A 16,802-nucleotide genomic window follows, 5' to 3' on the forward strand; every position below is an offset into this window, starting at 1 on the left:
GTTTTTTTTTTTTTTTTTACCGTGTTCACTGAAGGGGTTAACTAGTGGGACAATTTTATAAGTCAGGGCATTCCGGACTCGGCAATACCAAATATGTGCACTTTTATTGTTTTTGGTTTTTTTTCATAATAATACACTGTGTTCCAAATTATTATACAAATAATATTTTCTCAGATTTTCCCAAATTACCTATATGAATTGCAGTCATTGTAATTTTCCAGTCAAATAACTATTAGAGTACAATTGAAAGGTTTTTGTACAAACTGCCTATGATAACAGTATATTTTTAAAAAAATAAAAAACTCAAACTGCACTCAAAATGCATGTTCCAAATTATTATGCACAGCAGAGTTTTCAACCTTTTCATTTTAATAAAGAACAAAAAAATGGTCATTTTTGAAATTATAAGCATTAGCAGGTTATTAGAAACTGAAATCAAACAGTTTTCAACTCAAAACTTTATTCTAGGTGATGTTACATTTGCACATAGGACCGCTTGTTCGAAAGGAGCTTCTGAACTCTCTCGTCCATTGAATTTGTCAGGTTTTGGATGGTTTCTGCTTCAATTGTTTTGCATGAGGACAGAATACCCTCCCAGAGCTGTTGCTTAGATGTGAACTGCCTCCCGCCATCATAGACACTCCTTTTGATGATGCTCCAGAGGTTCTCAATGGGGTTGAGGTCAGGGGAGCATGGGTGCCACACCATAAGTTTGTCCCCTTTTATGCCCATAGCAGGCAGAGATGCAGATGTGTTATGTGCAGCATGAGATGGGGCATTATCATGCATGAAATTATCTCGATGGGCCAGATGGATGGTTGATGGACACCCCATGCAAACACGGTTACGGCGCTAACAAGGAGGAGGTGGAGTAATGTTTTGGGCTGGAATCATGGGGAGAGAGATTGTAGGCCCTTTTAGGATCCCTGAAGGGGTAAAGATGAACTCCATAATGTATGTTGAGTTTCTCAAACAGCACTTCCTTCCATGGTTCAAGAAGAAGAACTGTGCATTCCGCAGCAAGATCATTTTCATGCATGATAATGCCCCATCTCATGCTGCACATAACACATCTGCATCTCTGGCTGCTATGGGCATAAAAGGGGACAAACTTATGGTGTGGCACCCATGCTCCCGTGACCTATCAGCGCTGCACAGGGAGAAGATAGTTTGGTCATGCACTGCGCATGACCAAAATATCTTCCTGCTGTCTGGCGACCCGGATGTTGTCATGACGACATTGGGTCGTCATGGCAACATCCAGGAAGCCGCGGCAGACAGCGCTGGAGGTCGGAAGAGGAGGTGAGTATTGCAATCACCTCCCCTTGCCACCGCAATGCTGTGATTGACTTCGATCGCAGCATTGCGGGGGTTAATGTGCCGTGAGCGGTGTGGGACCGCTCCCTGCACATAGCACCGGGTGTCAGCTGTGACAATCAGCTGACACCCAGCGGCGATCGCGACCGCACAGCCTGTGTGCGGGCGCGATCACAAAGACATATTAATACAGGTCAGGCTCTTAAAGCCCAGGGTGCAGACGCGTATTAATACGTCTTGGGCTTTAAAGGGGTTAATGGTCTTGTGAGTGAAGAAGAGTAGCAAGTTCTGAAGTAACCAAGTATCAAGTGGCAGACATAGTATTTTATAGCAGGCAAGTGAAGCGCCTACAGCAAGCGTTATCTATTCTAGATAAGAAAGTCAAGTGTAGCCAGACTTGAGGGCTATAGAGAAGACTGCCCAGGTGGGAACACATTATCAACTAAGGAGTTGTAGCAAGTGTAAACAGGTACGAAGATGCAGTGGCTCACCTGGAAGCGGGTGGCCCATATGAATCGGAAGTTGAGAATAGTTGTGAGCGGCCGAGGTGACCCACATTGACCAGTGCGGCCCTCACAAGAAATGAAGATGGAGGACCCCAAAATAACCTGCTCCTTCAATGCAACAAGCATCAACAGAAATGTGCCACCACGTATAACCATCAAGCTTATCCCTCTGAAATGTCTAGAAGATGAAAAAAAACAGAGAAACTAGGAGTTTCTTGTACAAAAATATAACAAAATCTTTATTAAGTACACATGTATACATATTAGCAAGAAGACAATATGGGTAAAAGCAGTGTGCATAAAGAGCAGTGTCAGAAAAAAAAAACCCAGAACAAAAAACTGGTCAGAGGTTATCTATGATTGTATACTAGGTATGGGCCGGGAAAAGCGGAATATTTAAGGCTAATCATAACAGGTTAATCTAGGTAGTGTATATAAAGCAAGTAATAGGAGTATAAGCACACAGCGTGCCTGCTAAAATACAAACTCCCAGGGCCACCATCAACACATATATAAGTATCAGAGTATTGTACTACAAAGCCTAAGACCGCTTACCCTAATTGTAGTGTCCCAAAGATCCTCAGACCCAGTGGCGTACCGCCAATGGCGGCAGACCACGCCACTGCTATGGGGCCCATGGCCGGAGGGGGCCCGTGAGCCGGGAGGGCCCCAAGCAGCGTGGGAACGAGGAGGATAGGTGAGTAGGAGGTTGCGGGACTATGGGCGTGGAGAAGAGGGAATATTCATTCTCTTCAGCAGTGGGCACGGAGGAGCGCTGAGCCGTGGCTCCTGTCAGTGCCCGCTGCTAAAGAGAATGAATATTCACGCTTCTTCACGCCCATAGTCCCGGCGTGGAGAGGAGTGAATGTGCCAGCAGCAGCAGCTCACCTCGGCTTCTGAGAGCGCACGCAGCTCAGATGCCGACATGAGCAGCAGCAGACAGGACTCAGCGCTGGAGCAGAGGCGAGGAAGGAAGGTGAGTATAAGTGTTTATTGTTTTGTGTGCAGTGATTGGGGGATGAGGAGGCCACACATACCAAAATACTTGGATTGAGGAGGCCACACATACCAGGAATGGGGGATTGAGGAGGCCACACATACCAGGATACTTGGATTGAGGAGGCCACACATACCAGGAATGGGGGATTGAGGAGGCCACACATACCAGGATTTGGGGATTGATGAGGCCACACATACCAGGATTTGGGGATTGAGGAGGCCACACTTACCAGGATTGGGGGATTGAGGAGGCCACACTTACCAGGATTGGGGGATTGAGGAGGCCACACATACCAGGATTGGGGGATTGAGGAGGCCACACATACCAGGATTTGGGGATTGAGGAGGCCACACTTACCAGGGATTGGGGGATTGAGGAGGCCACACTTACCAGGATTGGGGGATTGAGGAGGCCACTCTTACCAGGTATTGGGGGATTGAGGAGGCCACACATACCAGGATTTGAGGATTGAGGAGGCCACACGTACCAGGATTTGGGGATTGAGGAGGCCACACATACCAGGAATGGGGGATTGAGGAGGCCACACATACCAGGATTTGGGGATTGAGGAGGCCACACATACCAGGATTTGGGGATTGAGGAGGCCACACATACCAGGATTTGGGGATTGAGGAGGCCACACTTACCAGGATTGCGGGATTGAGGAGGCCACACATACCAGGATTGGGGGATTGAGGAGGCCACACATATCAGGATTGAGGGATTGAGGAGGCTACACATACCAGGGATTGTGGGATTGAGGGGTCCACACATACCAGGGATTGGGGGATTGAGGAGGGTACACATACCAGGGATTGTGGGGGCCACAGATACCAGGGATTGTGGGATAGTGGGGACCACACATACCAGGATGGGAAATTTAGCTGCTGCTGCATTTCCCACCCTAGGCTTCTACTCAAGTCAATAGGTTTTTCCATTTTTATGTGGTAAAATTAGGGGCCTCGGGCTTATATTCGGGTCAGTTTATTTAAAATATACGGTATTTTAAAATCAGTGAGTACGTGGTGCCCATAATACTGCAGGACTATGGCGTGCATTATACAATATGGGGGCTGCATTTTACCCTATGGGGTGTGTAATATACTGTATGGAGGACTATGGGGAGTGCATTATATTCTATGGAGGACCATGGGAAGTTCATTATACTATATGGAGGATTATGGGGGGCGCATTATACTATATGGAGGATTATGGGGGAGCATTATACTATATGGAGGATTATGGGGGGAGCATTATACTATATGGAGGATTATGGGGGCGCATTATACTATATGGAAGATTATCGGTGGTGTATTATACTATATGGAAGGCTATGTTGGGCTATTATAATATTTGAGGGCTATGTGGGTGGCCATTATACTGTATGAAAGCAATTATAGAGTGTGAAGGTTTGTGTGGGGTCCATTATACTGTTTGGAGGGCTGTGTGGGGGCCATTATACTGTTTGGAGGGCTGTGTGGGGGCCATGAGAGTGTATGGAGGGCTCTGTGGGGTTCACAGTTGGGGGATTATACTGCGTTAGGGTCACCATACTTTGCCGTGGGAGTTGAAGTGGGGTACAATAGGGTCATTATACTGTGCATGTGGAGGAATGCACCACAGGGGTATCATACTGTTTGGGGGGCACTTTTGTTGGCATCATACTTTATGGGGCAATGAAAGAGGAATCTACGACTTCAGAAGGAGGAAAATTTCTATGTAAAGGCTGGAAAGTTATGAGATCTGCTCTTCTGTGACACAGACAAATATTTATTTATTTTTTGTGGGGGGGGGCGCAATTAGAGCTTCTGCTATGGGGCCCCATGACTTCTATGTACGCCCCTGCTCAGACCGGTAGCTGGGGTGGATTGGCGTCTTCCCTTTTTCCTAATTGTAGTGTCCCAAAGACCCTCAGACTGGTAGCTGGGGTGGATTGCCGTTTTCCCAACGCACGTTTCGCGTTGCCTGTGCTTTGCTTTCTCAAGGGAAGACTTCCCTTGAGAATGACTTCCCTTGAGAAAGCAAAGCACAGGCAACGCGAAACGTGCGTTGGGAAGACGCCAATCCATCCCAGTTACCGGTCTGAGGGTCTTTGGAACACAACAATTAGGAAAAAGGGAAGACACCAATCCACCCCAGCTACCGGTCTGAGGGTCTTTGGGACACCACAATTAGGGTAAGCGGTCTTAGGCTTTGTGGTACAATACTCTGGTACTTATATATGTGTTGATGGTGGCCCTGGGAGTTTGTATTTTAGCAGGCACACTGTGTGCTTATACTCCTATTACTTGCTTTATATACACTACCTAAATTAACCTGTTATGATTAGCCTTAAATATTCTGCTTTTCCTGGCCCATACCTAGTATACAATCATAGATAACCTCTGACCAGTTTTTTTTGTTCTGGGGGGGGTGGTTCCTGACACTGCTCTTTATGCACACTGCTTTTACCCATATTGTCTTCTTGCTACTATGTATACATGTGTATTTAATAAAGGTTTTGTTATATTTTTGTACAAGAAACTCCTAGTTTCTCTGTTTTTTTTCATGTTTTTGGAGTTACATGGGCACACTCTTACTTATGCATGCTGTTGTGCCCTAGTCTAATATGATCTTGGGAAACCTTTATAGAAATGTCTAGATGTATTGCTTAAGTGCTTTTACTGCTACCAAATGTAAAGATGATCATGTACAGATGTCTGTTTTATAAGTTTTGTTTAGTAAAGTAAAGTGCATCTTCCTACTCTAATCTCTCTCATTCATCTCTATTTCATAGCGTCCTTGCCTGCCTTGCCAAGCCGCAGTATGCGCTCTGCAGTCGAATCTATAAGAGTTAGTTAACAACACACACCCAGTCAGGTACCCTGCTCTGTATTGTTTGAGGACACAGAAACAACCCTCAACCAGGGTGTCCCCGAGTGCTACATAGTACCACCTGTACTATTTTGGGTGCAGCTCTGCATTCATGTAATGAGTTGTTACCTTGAGTAAGACTCAAAGCTGAAATGTTACTTTCTAGATGATGAAGACACTTAGGTGCTACATTACTATAACAAAACTATGATCACTGTAGTTTTCTTTACAGCATTTTTTTAAACATGTATCTCTAAATTATGTGAATTTCATCCTGTATTAAATATTGTATGAGTACTTTGCTTGTTACCACTAGAGGTCAGTACGTACACAACTAAAATGTTCTGCTTTGATCATAAACTGAAGGATTCACACACATTTTCTGAAAATGTCCCATTCACCTGAATGCAGTTTACATAATCTCATGTGTTTAAAGGGGTTGTCCAGGTTTTTCAGGTTTATGTGACGGCAGACTTGTGAATCCTCACATTGCGAGCAGGACGTGATGTGAGGATCCTCCGGTGCCGGTAGCAAGACCGAGCGGTCATATCACCACAAGTATACAATATGCATATTCTTGCCCACATTCCAACTGGACACGCATAGCCTCGCTCAATTGACTTGTATTGAGCGAGGCCAGGCACATTTAGAAAAATGTGGCCAGAAGTATGCATATTGCACATGACCGCTTGGTCTCGCTGCCGGCACCAGAGAATTCTCACAGCGCACGCTGCACACAGGGATGCCATCTTGATTTATTTTATTTTTTCTAGACAACTTATAAAAAAATTACGGACAGACAATATTTTATATGGAGACAATGTAAAACCATAATGAATCCTCCTGATAATACAATAAGTGATCCATGTTTACAGCCCATAATTCTGATATGCAGATGTTAGCTGCATTCACTGTAAACTGTAAAATAATGATAATTACAGTCAAAATAATCTGTATAAGTTTCTGCAGCTTCAACAAATTCACGAACACCTTTAAAAACATTTACAGACAAGGCAAAAAAGTGCCCTATTATTAGAGACTGTCCTGAAATTACTGGATGGTTGGCAACCCAGGCTGCTGCCGATGTGAGGATTCACAAGTCTGCAGTCACAACCCCTTTAAATTCATGACCTTGTGCGTGAACAATACAGGCACAGTCCTCACCTAGCTATATGAGAGTACATTTATTGGGGAGGAGGGTAAAGAGGACCTGTCAAAAATGGCCAGGTTTTTCTCTTATTTTTTTCCCGCTGCCTCGAATATAATATATATATTTTTTTTTAATTTGCAATATGGTTTCAGAGATAAGGAACTTTTTATTTAGTGCTAATATTTATGCTCTTTGCATAAGGGTTGTTGCTCACAGAATTTTCAGGGGGTGCGTCTTTGGGCTGCTCTGCATTATTATATTGTGCAAAGGTATTGTAAGGTGCCCCAGCGAGGTAGTCGTGGGCGAGCTGTGGCCCCTGCTCACCATGGCACCCTACAGACAAGGTGTGTCCTCCCTCTGATGTGCTGCAGTGTATGTGGTACTTTTCACTTACTTCAGACCAGCCAGTCGTGTCTGTCTCCAGGCATTTCTCTTCTGGAACCAGGCCAGCAATAAATTCAGAGGACACGAGATTCATAACCATAACTGGGACTTTACTTGGCGAAGAGGAATATGTACTATATTTACAGGTAGATATAATGGATGAGGCACAATGGGTTGTCATCTTTCCCAAAGGTACTTGTGCAACTTCAGCCCTGGTTCTCTCTTTAAGTGAAGCATCCCTGTTGCTATGTTCTCTAGCCCTAGAGAATGTTCCCAGTGACAGTATAGCCGGATCCTAGTTCTTCTAGCCTTGAGTCCTAGCTTCTACTGCAGCCTGCAGACAGAATGTGCCCCGGGGTCCTCAATGACTCTGTTGAGTTTCTCCAGCCGGCTAAGGGAACTCTTGTGTAGGGAATCTTCGCTCTTGTGATCTTACTGTCTGGGGTATGGGGCTCACGTCTGCCCTAGCAGCCACTATACTCAGGCTGCCCGTACTGTTCCCAGTCCAAACTCTCACTGACTGTTTTTGGAAACTCACCATAGGTTTCCTAAAGTGCCCACCCTCTATGCGCTGTCTCCCACACACAATTAACCCCTTCACTGTCATACATGTCTGCAATCCTACTGGCAGACATAACCTGTCAACTGCACCCAGGACAGTGGCATCTTGTGGCTGGTTATCAATACTACAGCCCACAAGGAAACATTATCAATAAGGCATTTATTCACATTATTCACATCTTATGCCTAACCAAAGCACTGGGTTCCCCTTTACTCTACTGGTTTGATTATCACAACTAACCCCTTAACTGGACCTAACTGCAGCCCAGAGAGATCTAACGATCAGGAACATTCTCTTTTAACTCTTTCAGTGCCAGAGGGAAGCTATGTCCTTCCCCACTACTACATTCCCCCACACTTTAATGATAGTAATCCTCGACCATGCTAGGCAACCAATCACAAATTAACATTTATAACAACTTATCACATTACTAAAACATTTTAGTACGAGACTGGTCCTGATGTCTTCTTCTTATGTGGGTACCGTCCCTTCTTGGTTAGGGGCCCCGGAACAGCAATCAGGACAGTTCATTGTCACAACGTTCAAAACTTTTTCAAAAGTGCCGGTTGGTAAGGACCCCGGAAACACAGTGTCCATGTCCATTTTATTAAGACAGGTCAACGCACCAATAGCCCTTAATCTTCTTTAAGGGCTGCATCCTGAGGCACATGGTCACAGGGAACACCCCATGAGTCTCTTTCTTCCTGGCTCTAGCGGGGGTCACCGGTTCTTCCCTCTAGGCCGCAAGTCTCTTAGTATCAGAGGATGCCCATCCTCTAGGTGTGCCTCAGTGCTGCAAATTCCAGCAGAAAAAGGCATAACAAAACTAAAAATAAAAAGTAAAATAAAAAAGAGCAGCTCACAGGGACACACAACTCAGTACTGCTTGAGGCCTCCTTGGCCTGGGAGGTAGGGAAACAGTCCTCCTACTTCTTCTGGACCTTAAGTCAACATAGGGCGATCCGCCCCCATTGGGAAACAGTCCTAGGTAAGAACCACCACCAGTGGGTCTTATTTTTTTAAAGAAACTGAAAGGTCAACGGACCTTTTTGTAGATGTGCTCACTTCTTCTGGACCTCCCTCGGCTCCTTCATGAAGGTAGCCCAAGCGGTAGAGGAAGGTGGTTTCTTCCAGCTCCAAGGATGGTCAGGTACCTGCTGGGCCCAGGGTCCTCATCCGAGGACGTAGTGTTGCCACAGCTGACCTGGGTAGGGCCATAGCTTGTGACCCTAAAATTCTGGACCATGTGACTGGTGCCGGGTTGTGAATTCCCAGCAGCCCCCTGACCAGCTCTCTCAGCCCCCTCCGGGTGTTTTGGCGGGAGGCTGACAGTGCGCTCCTCACTAGGAGAGTCAGCTGCCTTGCAGCTGGTGAAGTCTTCTCCTCTTCCTCTTCAGACTCCTCCCATCGGCGTCTCCTCTGCTCTTCCTCGCAAGGATCTTCTGCTGTAGGCGGGGGCAGAAATCCCCCGGGGGCTTCCCTAGCCCAACGCTGTAGAACCTCCCTCCTCGCCGGGCAGCGTTGGAACCCTCCAACCAATCCCGTAAGAAGGTGTCAGTCCACTTTCGGCCCTCCCACGGTGTCATTGGGGGATTGCGCATTGTCAGCCGTGTCAGACTGGGCTTGAAGTGTCGCTTAGCAGGAGGTGTATTCAGCACGTCCTATGCCATTTGCCACCAATTAATATGTGCGACTTTTCTCTTGGGGGGTTTCTCCTCCGTCGCACCACCTTCGGGTCTGGGAGTGTCCACCGTTTCCCCGGAGATTGTTGCCAGGGGCGTCGCGAGTGGGACCAGCCATAAGGGGATACATGCCTCACCTACATCTGGCCGTGCTGCGGCTGCTGCCTCGGCTCCGCCGGGATGTTCTTCGCCCTCTGCCACGGGGAAAGCACCTTTCGGCATCCGGCTCCAGCACCACACTCGTAATTCGTGGACGAGCAGGCCTACCTCGGGTTGAGGCCTAGTTGACCACTGGACTGCCACCGGTAGTAGCGGTGTTGGTCCACGGGCAGCGCTTCCGGCTGCGGCCCCTGGGGTGATGATCTCAGGGATATCCTCCTCATCACTCATCTCCATGAAACATTCAGATCCTCCGGCCATAAATTCTATTGGGGACTCGGTTGCAGCACCCCCTTCTCCAGTGCCGAACAAAAAATGGCATTGGTCGCTTACTGGTGACGCGCGTCCTGTGTGTCCGATTTCTCCTCGTTCTGGGCAGGTCTTCTGACGCGACCGCCGCGTCATGCATCACTCTCAGTGGCTCCTCCTTTAGCCGCGCATCCTTTCCTTGACACGCTGATACTCACTGGGCCGGACTTCACTCTGCACTGTGCCCTCTTCTTCACCGTATCTCCCATCCTGGGACGAACCTTCACTGCTGGAACTGGGCCAGAACTCGTAGGGGCTGGACACCTTTTCACGCTCTCCAGGGCCGTCCACTCCCACGATAGGTGGTTCATCTCCTGTTCTTTACCGCCATTGTCGCCATCTTGGAATCCATGCTTTGGGCCGCCATCTTGGGCCGTATGTCTTTCAACACTTTCTCTTCAGTGTTCTGAGTGTAACATACCTGGCGGCGTCCTTGCATAGTGGTCCATCTCCCACTGTGCAAGAGCGCGCACTTGATCTCCAGTCCAGACTGCCACTCTGGCTTCATTCCATGTTGTCTGCTTTGCTTTGCTCTTGCTGTTTAGGGTGACGCCCGCCGAGCTTCCTGATTCTTGTAGCTGCTGCAGACACACCCCTAATGCGTCCTCAGCCTATTGCTGTCTGTCACCTGGTATTTAAACCAGCTGCTTCTTGGAATCCATGCCTGAGCATCTTGTTCTGTCAGTTGGCTTCTAGTCACTGATGTGCCAGGTCCTGTCTATGTTTCCTGCCTTGCGGTATCAGTTCCCGTGTCTGAACTGTGTCCTGTCAGTGTACTCTAGCCAGCTGTCTTTCAGCCTTTCCTGGAGGCTGTATTTCCAGGCCCGTGTGAACACGCTCTTTGCCTGTTAGTCTCGCCCTCTGGGGGCCGCATACCCAGACTCGCTCCTGTATTTGTTGCAGTACAGTCCTGTCTGAACTGTCTCCTAGCTTCCTACCTGTTTTGTCTTTATGTCCGTTTGTTCCCTTTTTCTGCAGTGTCTGAACCAGCACTTGGCTTTACCTAGGCTCGTTCCTGCATTTTGTTGCAGTAACTGTTCTTGTCTGAACTGTCTCCTACTTTCTTCCCTGTTTTGTCTTTATGTCCGTTTGCTCCCTTTTTCTGCAGTGTCTGAACCAGCACTTGGCTTTACCTAGGCTCATTCCTGCATTTTGTTGCAGTAACTGTTCTTGTCTGAACTGTCTCCTAGCTTCTTACCTGTTTTGTCTTTATGTCCGATTGCTCCCTTTTTCTGTAGAGTCTGAACCTGCACCTAACTTCTACTCGTTGTCATTGTACTTCTGTTTGTGAGTTGGAGTCCTTTCGCTACTTCTTTGCAAGTACCTTGTGTGTAGCTGGTTCTGCCTTTCTCTTCCAGTCTGTTCCGTGTGAACAGAGCCCTGTCCCCTTTGCTTTGTCTTTGTTTACCGCTTCGGCGATTTATCTCTGTTCTGTCTTACTTACCGCTTCAGCGGTTCCTGCCCGCTTGGCCTTGTCCGCCGCGCTTGCGGTTTTGCTCTGCTCGGCCCTGTCCACCGCGTTTGCGGTTTCGCTCTGCTCAGCTTTGTCTACCGCGTCTGCGGTTTCGCTCTGCTCAGCCTAGTCTACTGCGTCTGAGGTTCTGCTCTGCTCAGCCTTGTCTACCGTGTCTGCGGTTTTGCTCTGCTCAGCCCTGTCTACCGCGTCTGCGGTTTCGCTCTGCTCAGCCCTGTCTACCGCGTCTGCGGTTTCGCTCTGCTCAGCCCTGTCTACCGCGTCTGCGGTTTCGCTCTGCTCAGCCTTGTCTACCACACCTGCGGTTTCGCTTTACTCTGTTTGATTACCGCATCTGCGGCTCTGAACTCGTCTCCCAGTCTGTACTGGACCCTACCCAGCCTGCGCTCTAGCCTGCCTGTTCCTGTATTCCCCGGTGTGGGTCAACAGCCGTGTCCGGAGTCTGACCTGGAGTAGACCCTAGTCCCTCTGCTCGGTTCCTCCCTGGTGCACTGGCGTCGTATGCCGTCGTGTGACCTTGGTCGGATCGAGCAGATACTTAGTTACGCCCCTCCAGGCACTCTCCGGTTTATGGCACAGTGGAACCACTAAACATGCACACGACAGTCAGTCCGGGCGTGTGCATTACAGCATGCTCAGGCCATGGTTCCCGTTGAGCCCCATGGCCTTCGCTCTCTGAGACGTTTTTCAGCAAATACGTGCATCTAGAAGAAATTTATTTATTTTTATTTTTTTTGCTACCAGCTGAGTTCCAGGCGAATTACGCACCCGTCCAGATGGATCTATCTGCACTCATTCCTGCGGATCCGCCACGGTACTATGGGGATCCAAGACTGTGTCGTGCATTTGTGGAGCAATGCTTGCTACACTTCAAGTTCTACCCTCTTTGTTTTCCCACCGATCGGGTTAAGGTGGGATTCATGATGTCTAACCTAGCGGGTGATGCCTTGGAATGGATCAACCCCCTATGGGAAACACAGGATCCTATCCTCCTGGACCTTCAGGCCTTCCTGGTGGCCTCTCTAATGGTCTTCGATGACCCAATATCCCGGAGCAGCCCCGATGGGTAATGTGTGTGGGTAGCGCACTAGTCCTCCTGCCCGAAGAGACTACTGCCCACCCAGAATCCACACAGGATGACTACGCTCTCCGGAATACTTCTCCCAACCTCAAGAGGCAGTCCAGACATGCTAGGCGTAGAGGCAACCCGTCACGCCAGGGTCTGTCCTCCCAAAGACCTCCTGACCCCAACCTAGAAGTCCCTGCTGAAGCTTCACTTCCCAGTATCCCGGAGCAGCCCCGACGGGTAATGTGCGTGGGTAGGCACCAGTTCTCCTGCCCGAAGAGACTGCTGCCCACCCAGAGTCCACACGGGAGGACTTCCTGCACCCGGTGTCTGATACTTCACCCACTTTAACTGGTGAGCCTGTCCAAGGGTACTCCGAAGCAGTGATTACCTCCGAGTCCGTGCACCTCTACAACCTGGCGGAGGACCCTCTGTTGCCTCCTGAATCCTCCGGGATACCACTTGATAACAAATGGAGTGAGACTTCCCTACACCCGGTACCTGATACCTCGCCCGCTTCGTCCAGTGAGTCCGACCTAGTGTACTCCGAAGCAGAGGTTACCCCCGAGTCTCTACACCCCTCCGACCAGGCGGAGGACCTCCAGTTGTCTCCTGAACCCTTCGGGGTGCTACCTGGTAGCAAATGGACAGAGACTTTCCTATACTCTGCACCTGATACCTCGCCCGCTTCATCCAGTGAGTCCGACCTAGTGTACTCCGAAGCAGAGGTTACCCCCGAGTCTCTACACCCCTCCAACCAGGCGGAGGACCTCCAGTTGTCTCCTGAACCCTTCGGGGTGCTACCTGGTAGCGAATGGACAGAGACTTTCCTATACTCTGCACCTGATACCTCGCCCGCTTCGTCCAGTGAGTCCGACCTAGTGTACTCCTAAGCAGAGGTTACCCCCAAGTATCTACACCCCTCCGACAAGGCGGAGGACCTCCTGTTGTCTCCTGAACCCTTCGGGGTGCTACCTGGTAGCGAATGGACAGAGACTTTCCTATACTCTGCACCTGATACCTCGCTCGCTTCATCCAGTGAGTCCGACCTAGTGTACTCCGAAGCAGAGGTTACCCCCGAGTCTCTACACCCCTCCGACCTGGCGGAGGACCTCCAGTTGTCTCCTGAACACTTCGGGGTGCTACCTGGTAGCAAATAGACAGAGACTTTCCTATACTCTGTACCTGATACCTCGCCCGCTTTGTCCAGTGAGTCCGACCTAGTGTACTCCGAAGCAGAGGTTACCCCGAGTCTCTGCACTCCTCCAACCCAGCGGAGGACCTCCAGTTGTTTCCTGAATCCTCCCGGGTACCACCAGATAACAAAGGGACAGTGACTTTTCTACACCTTGTACCTGATACCTCGCGTATTTCATCCTGTGAGCTTGACAAGATGTACCCCGAAGCAGAGGTTACCCCCGAGTCTCTGCACCCCTCCAACCCGGCGGAGGACTTCCAGTTGTCTCCTGAACCCTCTGGGGTGCTACCTGATAATGAGTGGAGAGAGACTTCCTTGTGTGCTGTTCCTGGTATTCCATCCATTTCGTCTGGTGCTGAGGATGGCTGGATAGGAGGTAGCATCCTAGCTACCCAGATGAGACCAGTTTTGTCTCTTCCTGTGGACAGTAGAAGTAATCTCCTTGAAGAGAAGGATTGGCCCTAAAATTCCCTGCGGAAGATTCTGGCAGGCCTGAAGAAGAGGGGGCGTAAGGGGGGGCGGTACTGTAACATACCTGGCGGCGTCCTTGCATAGTGGTCCATCTCCCACTGTGCAAGAGCGCGCACTTGATCTCCAGTCCAGACTGCCACTCTGGCTTCTTATCATGTTGTCTGCTTTGCTTTGCTCTTGCTGTTTAGGGCGATGCCCGCCGAACTTCCTGATTCTTTTGGCTGCTGCAGACACACCCCTAATGCGTCCCCAGCCTATTGCTGTTTGTCACCTGGTATTTAAACCAGCTGCTTCTTGGAATCCATGCCTGAGCATCTTGTTCTGTCAGTTGGCTTCTAGTCACTGATGTGCCAGGTCCTGTCTATGTTTCCTGCCTTGCGGTATCAGTTCCCGTGTCTGAACTGTGTCCTGTCTGTGTACTCTAGCCAGCTGTCTTTCTGCCTTTCCTGGAGGCTGTATTTCCAGGCCCGTGTGAACACGCTCTTTGCCTGTTCGTCTCGCCCTCTGGGGGCCGTATACCCAGACTCGCTCCTGTATTTGTTGCAGTACAGTTCCTGTCTGAACTGTCTCCTAGCTTCCTACCTGTTTTGTCTTCATGTTCGCTTGTTCCCTTTTTCTGCAGTGTCTGAACCAGCACTTGGCTTTACCTAGGCTCGTTCCTGCATTTTGTTGCAGTAACTGTTCTTGTCTGAACTGTCTCCTACTTTCTTACCTGTTTTGTCTTTATGTCCGTTTGCTCCCTTTTTCTGTAGAGTCTGAACCTGCACCTAACTTCTACTCGTTGTCATTGTACTTCTGTTTGTGAGTTGGAGTCCTTTCGCTACTTCTTTGCTAGTATCTTGTGTGTAGCTGGTTCTGCCTTTCTTTTCCAGTCTGTTCCGTGTGAACAGAGCCCTGTCCCCTTTGCTTTGTCTTTGTTTACTGCTTCGGCGATTTATCTCTGTCCTGTCTTACTTACCGCTTCGGTGGTTCCTGCCCGCTCGGCCTTGTCCGCCGCGCTTGCGGTTTTGCTCTGCTCGGCCCTGTCCACCGCGTCTGCGGTTTTGCTCTGCTCGGCCCTGTCCACCGCGTCTGCGGTTTTGCTCTGCTCAGTCTTGTCCACCGCGTCTGCGGTTTCGCTTTGCTCAGCCTTGTCCACCACGTCTGCGGTTTCGCTTTGCTCAGCATTGTCCACTGCGTCTGCGGTTTTGCTCTGCTCAGCCTTGTCCACCGCGTCTGCGGTTCTGCTCTGCTCAGCCTTGTCTACCGCATCTGCGGTTTTGCTCTGCTCAGCCCTATCTACCGCATCTGCGGTTTCGCTCTGCTCAGCCCTGTCTACCGCGTCTGCGGTTTCGCTCTGCTCAGCCTTGTCTACCGCACCTACGGTTTCGCTTTACTCTGTTTGATTACCGCATCTGCGGCTCTGAACTCGTCTCCCAGTCTGTACTGGACCCTACCCAGCCTGCGCTCTAGCCTGTCTGTTCCTGTATTCCCCGGTGTGCGTCACCAGCCGTGTCCGGAGTCTGACCTGGAGTAGACCCTGGTCCCTCTGCTCGGTTCCTCCCTGGTGCACTGGCATCGTATGCCGTCGTGCGACCTTGGTCGGATCGAGCAGATACTTAGTTACGCCCCTCCAGGCACTCTCCGATTCATGGCACAGTGGAACCACTAAACATGCACACGCCAGTCAGTCCGGGCGTGTGCATTACACTGAGTCGGCTCTTCCCTGTTTTCTTCGTGCGAGGAGCTCGCATCTTGCCGACTATGTAAGGTGCCACAGCGAGGTAGTCGTGGGCGAGGTGTGGCCCCTGCTCACCATGGCACCCTACAGACAAGGTGTGTCCTCCCTCTGATGTGCTGCAGTGCTTTCTACTTACTTCAGACCAGCCTGTCACGTCTGTTTCCAGGCATTTCTCTTCTGGAACCAGGGTAGCAATAAATTCCGAGGACACAAGATTTATAACCATAACTGGGACTTTACTTGGCGAAGAGGAATATGTACAATATATACAGGCATATATAATGGATAAGGCCCAACGGGTTGTCATCTTTCCCACAGGTGCTTGATGCAACTTCAGCCCTGGTTCTCTCTTTAAGTGAAGTATCTCTGTTGCTCTGTTCTCTAGCCCTAGAGAATGTTCCTCACCAGTGACAGTATATCCAGATCCTAGTTCTCCCCACGTCCTAGCCTGGAGTCCTAGCTTCTACTGCAGCCTGCAGACAGAATGTGCCCCCAGGTCCTCAATGACTCTGTTGAGTTTCTCCGGCAGGCTAAGGGGTCTCTTGTGTAGGGAACTTTACTCTGGAGATCCTATTGTCTGGGGTATGGGGCTAACATCTGCCCTAGCAGCCACTATACTCAGGCTGCCCATACTGTTCCCAGTCCAAACTCTGACTGACTGTTTCTGGAAACTCACCACAGGTTTCCTAAAGTGCTCACCCTCTATGGGCTGTCTCTCACACTCAATTAACCCGTTCACTGTCATACATGTCTGCAATCCTACTGGCAGACTTAACCTGAGAACTGCATGCGGGACAGTGGCATCTTGTGGCTGGTTACCAATACTACAGTCCACAAGGAAACATATTATCAATAAGGCATTTATTCACATCTTATGCCTAACCAAAGCATTGGATACCCCTTTACTCTACTGGCTGGATTATCACAGCTAACCCTTTAACAGCCCAGAGA

The sequence above is a fragment of the Phyllobates terribilis genome, unplaced genomic scaffold (assembly GCF_046119375.1).
Source record: "Phyllobates terribilis strain yellow unplaced genomic scaffold, ASM4611937v1 Scaffold_11__3_contigs__length_659146591, whole genome shotgun sequence".
NCBI classification, from domain to species: Eukaryota; Metazoa; Chordata; class Amphibia; order Anura; family Dendrobatidae; genus Phyllobates; species Phyllobates terribilis.